The following is a 16,623-nucleotide window of genomic DNA, read 5'->3' on the forward strand; positions in this document are numbered from 1 at the left end:
GAGTTATTATACCTAAAGAAATAAACCCAGGGAATTAAAATATGAGTACAGATCATGAGACTGTTAAGAATGACCAAATGAATTGAAAAAGGAATAGAACTTCTAGAAATGAAAAACTTGATTGAAATTAAAAACTCAGTAGAGACTACCATTTTTTAGACCATGGCAGTCTACATTATTTGGATCAAATCTCTTGCAAAATGACTAAAATACTGAGTAAAATACTTAAAAAATATTCCTAAGGCATCAAGGAGCTGACAAGATAGAAAAGAATTAAAAGGTCAAAATTGAAGGAAAAATGAGAACCCAGAAAGATGTCTAGAGCCCTTGTGTAGCTGAACCACACTGACTCCATTTTGTCGGCTCCGTCTTAGGCCCACAGTCAGATCCCCTCCCCTTTCTGCATGACTGAACTTTAGCCTACTCACAAGGAACGTGCTCAAGCCAGACAAATTTCCTATCACCTTTACCTTACTTTTATCTTATATGAAGACTGGAAGAATACCTTTTGCTGACACAGATGGTTAAGGGTCATGAGATGCCCGCCTGGAGAGGTGGGGTAGGAAAGATCCCTGGCTCCTGTGGGGCGCCTCTTGGTGTGGAAGTACTTCTCCTTAGTAGTCAGATTCTATTTTTAGCTTTGGCTCCTTTAAGTTCCCCTATACCCCTTTTGGCCGTGCGGAGTGCAGCTGTGAATGCCTCGGATAGTTGTCTACTGGATCCTGCCTGTATATAAGTAACTCACAATAAACCTCATAATTGCACTTTATGGAGTTGCCTGCTTTGTTTTTTGTTTTTAAAGTTCCTTCTCAGTTTGGAGGATAATATTCAATATCTCCACCTCCAAACAGCCCTGAAGCTGCTTTTGCCCTAAGGCCATCTGCAAACTTGTTGTTTTGTTGGTCTTGAGGTGAGAGAAAGATAATTCAAAGGCTAGGGCCCACTCAAGGAAAACTCAGCAGGAGAAACTTCTCCCATTAAGCTGGGACTACAAAAGGTCTATACCCTTTACAAAGGGTGAGCTATAAGTAAACCTGCCTTTCCCCCACTCAGATGTTTTCCTTGTTGCTAAACAGAGCAATAGAGAAAAGTCATTAGGATGCTGTAATAAGCTGATCTTCAAGTGTTTTTATAGCTCAAATATTGCCTGAATTGTAAAATAAAGCAAAAACAAAAACCAAAAAACCCAAGCCTTTAAGTTATGAATTTATTCTAAAGTGTTCCTAAACTGGTAATGTTCCAGGCATTTGGCAGAAGAAAATGCAAATGTTCTGAAGGAAGGCATCATCATATTAGATCCCAAAGAAATCACAAATAAAATTCAAAGATAATTTGTGGTACGTATTCAAAAATTACCAAGTGCAGAGAGAAACAAGGTACCATCAGCAAGAACCTGAGAAACATACCTAGGGGAGGAGATCAAGATGGCGGAGTAGGAGGATGTAGAGCTCACCTATCCCCATGAACACATCAAAAATACATCTACACATGGAGCAATGCTTACTGCAAATGGACTGGAGACTGGCAGAGAGACTCTTACACAATCAATGCTGTAAGAAAGTTCCACACAGAGTCGGGTAGGAAGGAAAAGAAGTAGTCAGGTTGGGACCTTTGCTCCTAGGAGGGGATAGAAAAGGAGGGGAATTACATAGGCCTAGAGATCCTCCCTTGGGAGTGAGTGGTTTGAACCACATATTGGGCGCCCTAGTTATGGGGTCCAACAATGGGAGGACGAGTCACCTTAGCTGGTTTGAAGACCAGTGGGACTGACAGTGGGGCTGTAAGAAAACTAGACATCATTTGTGAAGAATGCGCATACACTTGCTTACTCCTGAAACAAGATGGAGGAAGCAGATTGAAACTGCCTGGAATTCTGACAGGTTTCCTGCGACCATGCCAGTGCTGAGTGTCCACTCCAGCCCCCCTTGCTCCATGGTGCAGTTCCCGTTAGGGTGAAGGCTGAGGAGAGTGCACAGTTGTGGAAGATGGAGATGGCTTTGACCGGGCATGGCATCCGAATGGGGTAAATGCAGTCATTACTGGTGTTCATGGGTGCAGCAGATTGGGAGTGGTCTGGCACTTTGCCTGGTGCCAGGAATGCCCCAGAGTGCATCCTGGCCCATGCTGAGTGCCCATTCTGGCCCCTCTTGATCCGCAGCCCAACTCCACACTAGGGAAAAGTCTGCTGTAGCCAAGGAGATTGTGCAGTTGTGGGGGACAGAGCTGGCTCAGACCTGATCATCAGGTCTTCTGCTCCAGCAACTTGGGACCTGCCTCCACTTCTGATAGGGTGGTGTTGGCTACTGAGCAGAGGAGAAGCCCTGACTCACACCTGGCTCTGGCTCTAGCCCCTCCATCTCCAGTTCCACCTCCTACCGATATGATAGCTGCCAACACACCCTGGGGGAAGACGTGACTTGTGCTCACTTCAGATCCAGCTCTCCCACCAAAGCCATGGGGCACACACAAATGGTATAGTGATGCTCCCACAAAAGGACACCCCTTCAAGACTAGAGTAGGTAACAGTTTCATCTAATTTTATAGAGCAGAGAAAGTTAAGCAAAATGAGGAGACAGAGGAATTTTTTTCAAATGAAAGGACAACAACAAGAAAACCATAAAAAATAGCTAATGAAATAGAGATAGACAATTTACTTGATAAAGAGTTCAAAGCATAAGTAATAAGAATGCAAACTGAACTAGGGAAAAGAATAGATGAACACAGTGAGAATTTTAACAAGGAACTAGAAAATATAAAAAAGAACCAGTCAGAACTGATGAATACAATAACTGAAATTAAAAACACACTAGAAGGAATTAACAGCAGACTAGGTGATAGAGGAGAATGCATAAGCAATCCAGAAGATAGGATAATGGAAATCATCTAATCAGAACAGCAAAAAGAAAAACAAATAAAAAAATGAGAACAGTTTAAGGGACCTCTGAGACAACATCAAGCATACCAACATTTGCATTATTGTGGTCCCAGAAGGAGGAGAGAGAGAAAAGGGTCAAAAATGTATTTGATGAAATTATGGCTGAAAGCTTTCTGAACCTGAAGAAGGAAACGGATATCCAGGTACAGGAAACAAAATGGGTCCCAAACAAGATGAACCCAAAGAGACCCATGCCAAGACATATCATAATTAAAATAACAAAACTGAAGATAAAGAGAGAATTCTAGAGACAGCAAGAGAAAAACAGTCACATGCATGGGAATCCCCATAAGGCTATCAGCTGATTTTTCTACAGAAACTTTGCAGGCCAGAAGGGAGTGGCATGATATATTTAAAATGCTGAAAGGAAAAAAACTACAACCTAGGATACACTACCCAGCATACAGAATTGAAGGAGAGATAAAGATCTTCTCAGACAAGCAAAAACGTAAAGAGTTCATCAATATTAAACCAACTCTAAAAGAAATGTTAAAGAGTCTTCTCTAAATAGAAAAGAAAAGGCTACAACAAGAAGTAAGAATCTATAGGAAATGAAAAATCCCACTAGTAAAGGCAAATATATAGTAAAGGCTCTGGATCAACCACCTAAATAAGACAGTACAAAGATTAAAAGACAAAAAGTTGTAAAATCAACTATAACTATAATAAACAGTTAAGGGATAAACATGAAGATGTAAAACATAACACCAAAAACACAAAATGTGGAGGAGGGGAGTAATAAAAGGTAGATCTAACACAACATTGTAAAGCAATTATACTCCAATTAAAAAAAGGTAGGTCTTTTAGAATGTGTTTGAACTTAAATGATTAACATTTGAAACAAGTGGATATAGATTATAGGTCAACATATATGAACCCCATGGTAATTACAAGTCACCAACCTACAATAGATATACGAAAACTAGAGAGAAAGGGCACAAGCATACCATTAAAGAAAATCATCAAACCACCAGGGAAGAAACTAAAAGAATAAAAGAACAAAGAAGAACTACAAAAACAACCAGAAAAAAAGTGACAAAATGTCAATAAATACATACCTATCAATAATCAATAATCACTTTAAATGTCGATGGACCAAATGCTTCAATCAAAAGACATAGGGTGGCTGATTAGATGAAAAAACAAGAACCATTTATATGCTGCTTGCAAGAGACCCACTTCAGAGTAAAGACACACACAGACTGAATTGGAATATTCTCTAACACCATACACAAAAATAAACTCAAAGTGGATTAAAGACCTAAATGTAAGACCAGATATTATGAAACTCTTAGAGGAAAACACAGGTAGAACACTCTTTGACATAAATTGCAGCAATATCTTTTGGATCCACCTCCTAGAGTAATGAAAATAAAAACAAAAATTAAAAAATGGGACCTAATTAAACGTAAAAGCTTTTGCACAGCAAAGGAAACCATAAACAAAATGAAAAGACAAACCTCAGAATGGGAGAAAATATTTGCAGATGAAGCAACCAACAAGGGATTAATTTCCAAAATATACAAACAGCTTATGCAGCTCAATATCAAAAATACAAACAACCCAATCAAAAAATGGACAGAAGATCTAAATAGATATTTCTCCAAAAAAGACATTAATATGGGCATAAAGCACATGAAAAGATGTTCAACATAGCTAATTATTAGAGAAATGCAAATCAAAACTACAATGAGGTATCACCTCACACTGGTCAGAATGGCCATCATCAAACGTCTACAAACAATAAATGTTGGAGAGGGTGTGGAGAAAAGGGAACCCTCCTACACTGTTGGTGGGAAATATTGGTACATCCACTATGGAGAACAGTATGGAGGTTCCTTAAAAAATTAAAATAGAACTACCATATGATCCTGCAATCCCACTCCTGGGCATATATCTGGAGAAAACCATAATTTGAAAAGATACAGGCACCCCAATGTTCACTGAAGCACTATTTAAAATAGCCAAGACATGGAAGCAACTGAAACGTCCATCGACAGAGGGATGGATAAAGAAGAAATGGTACATACATACAATGGAATATTACTCAGCCATAAAAAAGAATGAAATAATGTCATTTGCAGCAACTTGGGTGGACTTAGAGATTATTATACTAAGTGAAGTAATTCAGACAAAGACAAATATCATATGATATCACTTATATGTGGAATCTAAAAAGATTATACAAATGAACTTATTTACAAAACAGAAGCAGACTCACAGACTTCCGAAACAAACTTATGGTTACCAAAGGGGAAAGGTGGTGGGGGGAGAAGAGATAAATTAGGAGTTTGGGATTAACATATACACACTACTATATATAAAATAGATAATCAACAAAGACCTACTGTGTAGCACAGGGGACTGTACTCAATATTCTGTAATAACCTATATGGGGAAAGAATCTGAAAAAGAATAAGTATATGTATAACTGAACCACTTTGCTGTACACCTGAAACTAACCCAACATTGTAAATCAACTATACCCCAATATAAAATTAAATTTAAAAAGACACACATGGGACTTCCCTGGTGGTCCAGTGGGTAGGACTCCATGCTCCCAATGCAGGGGACCTGGGTTCGATCCCTGGTTGGGGAACTAGCTCCTGCATGCATGCTGCAACTCAGAGTTCACATACCTCAACTCAGAGTCTGCATGCCACAAATAAGAAGTGCACATGCCACAACTAAGAAGTCCGCATGCTGCAACTAATGGATCCTGCAGGGGGCGGAGTCAAGATGGCATGCTAGGAGGACGTGGAATTCGCATCTCTGTACAACTATGGCACCTACCAGGCACCGGTGGGGGACCACGGACACCAAAGGGGATGGGAGGAACCCCCAGAGACCGGGTAGGACGTGGGGCTTGGGGGGAGGGATGGGGGAGGAGAAGTGGAGGTGGTATGGGACTGGTGCCCCTGAGGGGTGGCTGGGGGAAGGGAAGGGATCCCATGACTGAAGGGGGAAATTGGGGAACCATTCGGAGGGCACAGGATCAAAAGGGAGGGTGGCCAGGTTTCCCCTGCCCACTTGGGCCCCCAGAAAACTGCTGAGATCCTGGGCCTGATCCTCTGCCCACCAAGGCCCCCTCCAGCTGCCTGGGTTCTGAGGAAGTGGGAGGGAGGGAAGGGGGAGCAAAAGAAAAGGCCAGACCTCTGGGACCGACACCCCTGAGGGGTGGCTGTGGGAGGGGAGGAGTTCCTACACCCAGCGGGACCCACCCATGGTTAGGGGTCCAGCAGTGATGGGGAGACCTTGGGGGAGACAGTGGGGGAGGGACATGGAGGAATGGCAGGGAATGCGGCCAGTGCCTTCCCTGTCCACTTAGGCACGGGAGAGCCTGTTGGGCTCCCGGGCCTAGTCCTCTGCCCTCGGAGCCTCCCTCCTGCCACACAGAACCCAAGCCCCGCCCCTACACCCCCACTCAGAGTCCTACCTCTACACTGAGACTCCCTCCAACGTGCTGGGTGTAAACCCCACCCACACCCTCACTCAGGGCCCCACCTCCAAACTCTGGAACTCCACACTCCAGAGGCCCTCCTTTCCACGTGCTGTCTCTCCCCTTCTGCGCAGGTCCTAGACAGAGGCCCCGGCCCACGCTTGAAAGTCGCCCCGCCTAGGCCCCGCCCACAGAGCCTTTTCTGCCTACGTGGTCCTGAACCTAGGCCCTGCCCCACCCTAAACCCCACCCCTGCCTAAGTTTCACCCCCACCTAAACTCCGCCTCCATAGCCAAGGCTTTTTTTTTCCTTTTTCCTCTTTTAGATTGGTGTTCTGTTTTACCTTGTTGACTCATTGTTGTTGCTTCTTTTATATTTTTATTTTTCCTAATAAATATTTTACTTTTCTAATTTTATTTTATCTTTATACTTTGTTATTGTTCTCTCCTTTTGGCTTGTTCTCCCCCCCACCCCCCCCTTTTTTTTTTCTTTTTTCTGTTGTGGTTTTATTTTACCTTGTTGCAGTTGTTTCGATTATAGTTTCATTTTTCTTAATATATTTTTTATCTTTCTAATTTTTTTTTATTCTTTGATATTGTACTGTTCCTTTTTTTCTTCTTTCTTACTTTCTTTTTTTTTCTACTGTGCCATGAAACTTGTGTAATCTTGGTTCCCAGGCCAGAGGCTGGGCCTGAGCTCCTGTGGTGGGAGCTCTGAGTCCAAACCGCTGGACTAACAGAGAACCTCAGACCCCAGGGAATATTAATTGGAGTGAGGCCTCCCAGAGATCCTCATTTCAGCACCAAGACCCAGTTCTATCCAACTGCCTGCAAACTCCAGTGCTGCATGTCTCAGGCCAAAAATCCAGTAAGACAGGAATGCAGCACCACTCATCAAAAAAAAAAAAAAAAAAAAAAAAAAGAAACGACAAAAAGATATGTTACAGACACAGGAGCAAGGTAAAAACCTACAAGATCAAATAAATGAAGATGAAATAGGCTACTTACCTGAAAAAGAATTCAGAGTAATGATAGTAAAGATGATCCAAAATCTTAGAAACAGAACAGAGAAAATACAAGAAACATTTAACAAGGATCTAGAAGAACTAAAGAGCAAACAAACAGTGATGAACAACACAATTACTGAAATGAAAAATACTCTAGAAGGAATCAATAGCAGAATAACTGAGGCAGAAGAATGGATAAGTGAGCTGGAAGATAAAATGGTGGAAATAACTGCTAGGGAGCAGATAAAGAAAAAAGAATGAAAAGAATTGAGGACAGTCTCAGAGACCCCTGGGACAACATTAAACACACCAACATTCGAATTATAGGGGTCCCAGAAGAAGAAGAGAAAAAGAAAGGGTCTGAGAAAATATTTGAAGAGATTATAGTTGAAAACTTCCCTAACATGGGAAAGGAAATACTAAATCAAGTCCATGAAGCACAGAGAGCACCATAGAGAATAAACCCAAAGAGAAACACTCCAAGACACATATTAATCAAACTATCAAAAATTAAATACAAAGAAAAAGCATTAAAAGCAGCAAGGGAAAAGCAACAAATAACAAACAAGGGAATCCCCATAAGATTAACAGTTGATCTTTCAGCAGAAAACCTGTAAGCCAGAAAGGAGTGTCAGGACATATTTAAAGTGATGAAAGGGAAAAACCTACAAATAAAATTACTCTACCCAGAAAGGATCTCATTCAGATTTGATGGAGAAATTAAAACCTTTACAGATAAGCAAAAGCTAAGAGAATTCAGCACCACCAAACCAGCTTTACAACAAATGCTAAAGGAACTTCTCTAGGCAAGAAACACAAGAGAAGGAAAAGACCTACAAAAACAAACCCAAAAGAATTAAGAAAATGGTAATAGGAACATACATATCGATAATTACCTTAAATGTAAATGGATTAAATGCTCTCACCAAAAGACACAGACTGGCTGATTGGATACAAAAACAAGACCCGTATATATGCTGTCTACAAGAGACCCACTTCAGACCTAGGGACACATACAGACTGAAAGTGAGGGGATGGAAAAAGATATTCCATGCAAATGGAAGTCAAAAGAAAGCTGGAGTAGCAATTCTCATATCAGACAAAATAGACTTTAAAATAAAGACTGTCACAGAGACAAAGAAGGACACTACATAATGCTCAAGGGATCAATCCAAGAAGAAGATATCACAATTGTAAATATTTATGCACCAAACATAGGAGCACCTCAATACATAAGGCAAATGCTAACAGCCATAAAAAGTGAAATCGACAGTAACACAATCATAGTAGGGGACTTTAACACCCCACTTTCACCAATGGATAGATCATCCAAAATGAAAATAAATAAGGAAACACAAGTTTTAAATGATACATTAAACAAGATGGACTTGATTGATATTTATAGGACATTCCATCGAAAAACAACAGAATACACTTTCTTCCAAAGTGCTCATGGAACATTCTTCAGGATAGATCATATCTTGGGTCAAAAATAAAGCCTTGGTAAATTTAAGAAAATTGAATTCATATCAAGTATCTTTTCCGACCACAACGTTATGAGACTAGATATCAGTTACAGGAAAAAATATGTAAAAAATACAAAAACATGGAGGTGAAACAATATGCTACTAAATAACCAAGAGATCACTGAAGAAATCAAAGAGGAAATCAAAAAATACCTAGAAATAAGTGACAATGAAAACATGATGACCCAAAACCTATGGAATGCAGCAGAAGCAGTTCTAAGAGGGAAGTTTATAGCAATATAATCCTACCTCAAGAAACAAGAAACATCTGAAGTAAACAACCTAACCTTACAACTAAAGCAATTTGAGAAAGAAGAACAAAAACCCCAAAGTTAGCAGAAGGAAAGAATTCATAAAGATCAGATCAGAAATAAATGAAAAGGAAATGAAGGAAGCAATAGCAAAGATCAATAAAACTAAAAGCTGTTTCTTTGAGAAGATAAACAAAATTGATAAACTATTAGCCAGACTCATCAAAAGAAAAAAAAGTAGAAGACTCAAATCAACAGAATTAGAAATGAAAAAAGAGAAGTAAAAACTGACACTGCAGAAATACAAAGGATCATGAGAGATTACTACAGGCAACTGTATGCCAATAAAATGGACAACCTGGAAGAAATGGACAAATTCTTAGAAAAGCACAACCATCCGAGACTGAACCAGGAAGAAATAGAAAATATAAACAGACCAATCACAAGCACTGAAATTGAAATTGTGATTAAAAATCTTCCAACAAACAAAAGCCCAGGACCAGATGGCTTCACAAGCGAATTCTATCAAACATTTAGAGAAGAGCTAACACCTGTCCTTCTCAAACTCTTCCATAATATAGCAGAGGGAGGAACACTCCCGAACTCATTCTGCAAGGCCACCGTCACCCTGATACCAAAACCAGACAAAGATGTCACAAAGAAAGAAAACTACAGGCCAATATCTCTGATGAACATAGATGCAAAATCCTCAATAAAATCCTAGCAAACAGAATCCTACAGCACATTAAAAGGATCATACACCATGATCAAGTGGGGTTTATCCCAGAAATGCAAGGATTCTTCAGTATATGCAAATCAATCCATGTGATACACAATATTAACAAATTGAAGGATAAAAACCATATGATAATATCAATAGAAGCAGAAAAAGCTTTTGACAGAATTCAACACCCATTTATGTTAAAAACTCTCCAGAAGGTAAGCATAGAGGGAACTTACCATACATGACAAACCAACAACCAACATTGTTCTCAGTGGTGAAAAACTGAAACCGTTTCCTCTAAGATCAGGAAAAAGACAAGGTTGCCCACTCTCGCCACTATTATTCAACATAGTTTTGGAAGTTTTAGCCATAGCAATCAGAGAAGAAAAAGAAATGAAAGGAAGCCAAATTGGAAAAGAAGAAGTAAAACTGTCACTGTTTGCAGATGACATGACACTATACATAGACAATTTTAAAGATGTTACCAGAAAACTACTAGAGCTAAATAATGAATTTGGTAAAGTAGAGGGATACAAAATGAATGCACAGAAATCTCTTGCATTCCTATACAATAATGATGAAAAATCTGAAAGAGAAATTAAGGAAACACTCCCATTTACCATTGCAACAAAAAGAATAAAATACATAGGAATACACCTACCTAAGGAGACAAAAGACCTGTATGCAGAAAACTACAAGACAGTGAGGAAAGAAATTAAAGATTATACAAACAGATGGAGAGATATACCATGTGCTTGGATTAGAAGAATCAATATTGTGAAAATGACTATACTACCCAAAGCAATCTACAGAGTCAATGCAATCCCTATCAAGCTACCAATGACATTTTTCACAGAACTAGAACAAAAAAATTCACAATTTGTATGGAAACACATTAGACCCTGAATAGCCAAAGCAATCTTGAGAAAGAAAAACAGAGCTGGAAGAATCAGGCTCCCTGACTTCAGACTATACTACAATGCTACAGTAATCAAGACAGTGTGGTACTGGCACAAAAACAGAAATACAGATCAATGGAACAGGATAGAAAGGCCAGAGATAAACCCACACACATATGGGAACCTTATCTTTGATAAAGGAGGCAAGAGTATACAATGGAGAAATGACAGCCTCTTCAATAAGTGGTGCTGGTAAAACTGGACAGCCACATGTAAAAGAATGAAATTAGAACACTTCCTAACACCATACACAAAAATAAACTCAAAATGGCCTAAAGACCTAAATGTAAGGCAGACACTATAAAACTCTTAGAGAAAAACATAGGCAGAACACTCTATGGCATAAATCACAGCGAGAATCTTTTTGAACCCCCTCCTAGAGAAATGGAAATAAAAACAAAAATAAAAAAATTGTACCTAATGAAACATGAAAGCTTTGCATAGCAAAGGAAGCCATAAACAAGATGAAAAGACAACACTCAGAATGGGAGAAAATATTTGCAAATGAAGCAACTGACAAAGAATTAATCTCCAAAATATACAAGCAGCTCATGCAGCTCAATATCAAAAAAACAAACAACCCAATCCAAAAATGGGCAGAAGACCTAAACAGACATTTCTCCAAAGAAGATATACAGATTGCCAACAAACACATGAAAAGAGACCCAACATCACTAATCATTAGAGAAATGCAAATCAAAACTACAATGAGGTATCACCTCACACCAGTCAGAATGGCCATCATCAAAAAATCTACAAACAATAAATGCTGGAGAGGGTGTGGAGAAAAGGGAATACTCTTGCACTGTTGGTGGAAACTGTAAACTGATACAGCCACTATGGAGAACAGTATGGAGGTTCCTGAAAAAACTAAAAATAGAACTACCATATGATGCAACAATCCCACTACTGGGCATATACCCTGAAAAAACCATAATTCAGAAAGAGTCAGGTACCACAATGTTCATTGCAGCACTATTTACAATAGTCAGGACGTGGAAGCAACCTAAGTGTCTGTCAACAGATGAATGGATAAAGAAGATGTGACACATCTTCACAATGGAATGGAATATTACTCAGCCATGAAAAGAAACGAAATTGAGTTATTTGGGTGAGGTGGATGGTCCTAGAGTCTGTCATACAGAGTGAAGTAAGTCAGAAAGAGAAAAACAAATACCGTATGCTAATGCATATACAAGGAATCTAAAAAAAAATGGTTGTGAGGAACGTAGGAGCAGGACAGGAATAAAGACATAGACGTAGAGAGTAGAGAATGGACTTGAGGACACAGGGAGGGTGAAGGGTAAGCTGGGATGAAGTGAGAGAGTAACATCGACATATATACACTACCAAATGTAAAATAGATAGCTAGTGGAAGCAGCTGTATAGCACTGGAAGATCAGCTCGGTGCTTTGTGACCACCTAGAGGGGTGGGATAAGGAGAGTGGTAGGGAGACAGAAGAGGCAGGGGATATGGGGATATACGTATGCATATAGCTGATTCACTTTTTTATACAGCAGAAACTAACACAATGTTGTAAAGCAATTATACTCCAATAACGATGTTTATAAAAACAAAAAGGATCCGGCATGCCACAATGAAGATCCTGTGTACTGCAACTAAGACCTGGGGCAGCCAAAATGAATGAATGAATAAATAAGTAAATAAACAAACAAACAAATAAATAAATATTTTAAAGAAGACACACACAGACTGAAAGTGAGTGGATGAAAACATGTTTCATGAAAATGGAAACTACCAGGAAACTGGGGTAAAAATACTCATATCATACAAAATAGACTTTGAAATAAATTCTGTAACAAAGAACAAAGAAGGGCATTATATAATGATGATAAAGGTATTAGTATAAGAAGAAGGTATAACATTTGTTAAGATATATTCACCTAATATAAGAGCACTGAAATATATGAAGGAAATATTAGCAGACATAAAGGGAGAAATTGACAATTATACAAGAATAGTAGGGGAATTTAACACCCCACTTCTGGGACTTCCCTGGTGGTCCAGTTGTTGAGACTCCAAGCTTCCACTGCAGAGTGTGTGGGTTTGATCCCTGGTGGGGGAAGTTCCATATGCTGTGCAGTGCAGCAAACAAAAAAACAAAACAAACAAACAAACTCCCCACTTACATCAATGGACAGATCATCCAGATAGAAAATCAATAGGAAACAGCAGTCCTTTTTTTTTTTTAAACATCTTTATTGGAGTATAATTATTTTACAATGTTGTGTTAGTTTCTGCTCTATAACAAAGTGAATCAGCTACATGTATACATATATCCCCATATCCCCTCCCTCTCACATCTCCCTCTTACCCTCCCTATCCCACCCCTTTAGGTGGCCACAAAACACTGAGCTGATCTCCCTGTGCTATGCAGCTACTTCCCACTAGCTATCTATTTTACATTTGGTAGTGTATATATGTCAATGACACTCTCTCACTTGGCCCCAGCTTACCCTTCTCCCTCCCTGGGTCCTCAAGTCCATTCTCTACATCTGCGTCTTTATTCCTCTCCTTCCCCTAGGTTCATTAGAACCTTTTTTTTTTTTTTTTTTAGATTCCATATATATGTGTTAGCATACGGTATTTGTTTTTCTCTTTCTGACTTACTTCACTCTGTATGACAGACTCTAGGTGCATCCACCTCACTACAAATAACTCAATTTCATTTCTTTTTATGGCTGAGTAATATTCCATTCCATTGTGAAGATGTGTCACATCTTCTTTATCCATTCATCTGTGTATGGACACTTAGGTTGCTTCCATGTCCTGGCTATTGTAAATAGTGCTGCAATGAACATTGTGGTACCTGACTCTTTTTGAATTATGGTTTTTTCAGTGTATATGCCCAGTAGTGGGATTGTTGCATCATATGGTAGTTCTATTTTTAGTTTTTTCAGGAACCTCCATACTGTTCTCCATAGTGGCTGTATCAGTTTACAGTTTCCACCAACAGTGCAAGAGTATTCCCTTTTCTCCACACCCTCTCCAGCATTTATTGTTTGTAGATTTTTTGATGATGGCCATTCTGACTGGTGTGAGGTGATACCTCATTGTAGTTTTGATTTGCATTTCTCTAATGATTAGTGATGTTGGGTCTCTTTTCATGTGTTTGTTGGCAATCTGTATATCTTCTTTGGAGAAATGTCTGTTTAGGTCTTCTGCCCATTTTTGGATTGGGTTGTTTGTTTTTTTGATATTGAGGTGCATGTGCTACTTGTATACTTTGGAGATTAATGTTTTGTCAGTTGCTTCATTTGCAAATATTTTCTCCCATTCTGAGTGTTGTCTTTTCATCTTGTTTATGGTTTCCTTTGCTGTGCAAAAGCTTTTAAGTTTCATTACGTCCAATTTTTTTATTTTTGTTTTTATTTCCATTTCTCTAGGAGGGGGGTCAAAAAGGGTCTTGCTGTGATTTATGTCATAGAGTGTTCTGCCTATGTTTTCCTCTAAGAATTTTATAGTGTCTGGCCTTACATTTAGGTCTTTAATCCATTTTGAGTTTATTTTTGTGCATGGTGTTAGGAAATGTTCTGATTTCATTCTTGTACATGTAGCTGTCCAGTTTTCCCAGCACTATTTATTGAAGAGGCCGTCTTTTCTCCATTGTATACCCTTGCCTCCTTTATCAAAGATAAGGTTCCCATATGTGTGTGAATTTATCTCTGGCCTTTCTATCCTGTTCCATTGATCTATATTTATGTTTTTGTGCCTGTACCACACTGTTTTGATTACTGTAGGATTGTAGTATAGTGTGAAGTCAGGGAGCCTGATTCCTCCAGCTCTATTTTTCTTTTCAAGATTGGTTTGGCTATTCGAGGTCTTTTGTGTTTCCATACAAATTGTGAATTTTTTTGTTCTGGTTTGTGAAAAATGTCATTGGTAGTTTGATAGGGATTGCATTGACTCTGTAGATTGCTTTGGGTAGTATAGTCATTTTTACAATATTGATTCTTCCAATCCGAGAACGTGATAGATCTCTCCATCTGTTTGTATCGTCTTTAATGTCTTTCATCAGTGTCTTATTGTTTTCTGCATACAGGTCTTTTGTCTCCTTAGGTAGGTGTATGTCCTATGTATTTTATTCTTTTTGTTGCAATTGTAAATGGGAGTGTTTCCTTAATTTCTCTTTCAGATTTTTCATCATTAGTGTATAGGAATGCAAAAGATTTCTATGCATTAATTTTGTATCCTGCTACTTTACCAAATTCATTGATTAGCTCTAGTAGTTTTCTGGTAGCATTCTGGGAACCAGCAGTCTTAAGTGACACATTAAACCTGTTGAAATTAATACATATCTACAGAACATTCTGTCGCAAACCAGCAGAATACACATACTTTTTAAGTGCACATGAAAACTCTCAGGATAGATCACATGCTAGGCTATAAAACAAGTCTCAACAAATTTAAAAGGATAGAAATTATGTCAAACTTTTTTCTGACCACAGTCTGATGAAACTAGAAATCAATTACAAGAAGAAAAATGGGAAAAGAACAGTCATGTGGAGACTAGACAACATGCTTAAAAAACCAGCAGGTCAATGAAGAAATAAAAGAGGAAATTAGAAAATATTTTGAGACAAATGAAAGTAAAACACAACTTTTCAAAATCTACAGGGAGCAGCAAAAGCAGTTCTAAGAAGGAAATTTCTAACAAAACAAGCCTACATCAAGAAACAAGAAAAAAATCTCGGATGAATGGCCTAAACTACCATCTAAACGAATTAGAAAAGGAAAGGGAAACAAAACCCAAATCAGCAGATGGAAGGAAATAATACAGATCAGAGAGGATATAAATAAAATAGAGACCCCAAAATGATAGAAAATATCAATGAAATTAAGATCTTATTCTTTGTAGTTCTATTAGTTTTTACTTCACATATTTTGAAGATATATTTTATGGTGCATATGTTTAGTATTTTACATCCTTTTGATGAATTGACTCCTTTATCATTATGAAAATATTAATAAGGATAGAGATAGTCAAAATCACTATCAACCAATTTGACCTAATTAACATCAGGTTAGATTTGGCTATTTTATTTTATTAAAAAAAATTTTTTTTGGAGTATAGTTGATGATTTGGGTATTTTTTTTATACCTCTACTTAACATGTTTAATCTTTCCTCTATCTTCATGAAAATATAGAATACAGTTATAACAATTTTATTATCGTTTCTAATTCTGTTATCTGTATTATTTCTAGGTTTGTTTCTATTGATTGATATTTTTCTTCTTTAAGGGTTAGATTTTTCTGCTTCTTTATGTCCCTGGTAATTTTTTTTTAAAATTATTTATTTATTTATTTATTTATGGCTGTGTTGGGTCTTCATTTCTGTGCGAGGGCTTTCTCTAGTTGCGGCAAGTGGGGGCCACTCTTCATCGCAGTGCGTGGGCCTCTCACTATCGCGGCCTGTCTTGTTGCAGAGCACAGGCTCCAGATGCGCAGGCTCAGCAATTGTGGCTCATGGGCCTAGTCGCTCTGCGGCATGTGGGATCTTCCCAGACCAGGGCTCGAACCCGTGTCCCCTTCATTGGCAGGCAGATTCTCAACCACTGCGACATCTGTCCCTGGTAATTTTTGATTGGATGCTAGACATTGTGCTTTTTACCTTTTGGGTCAGGAATATTTTTGTATTATTATAAATATTTCTGAGCTTTATTCTGGGATGCAGTTAAGTTGGATGATTTTGGAATTTTAAAACCTATATTTTAGTGTAGGGTTAAATTTCTCTCAGCACTAAGACAAAACCCTTCTGAA

This window comes from Balaenoptera physalus (genome assembly GCF_965194825.1).
Source record: "Balaenoptera physalus genome assembly, chromosome: 16".
In the NCBI taxonomy this organism is placed as follows: Eukaryota; Metazoa; Chordata; class Mammalia; order Artiodactyla; family Balaenopteridae; genus Balaenoptera; species Balaenoptera physalus.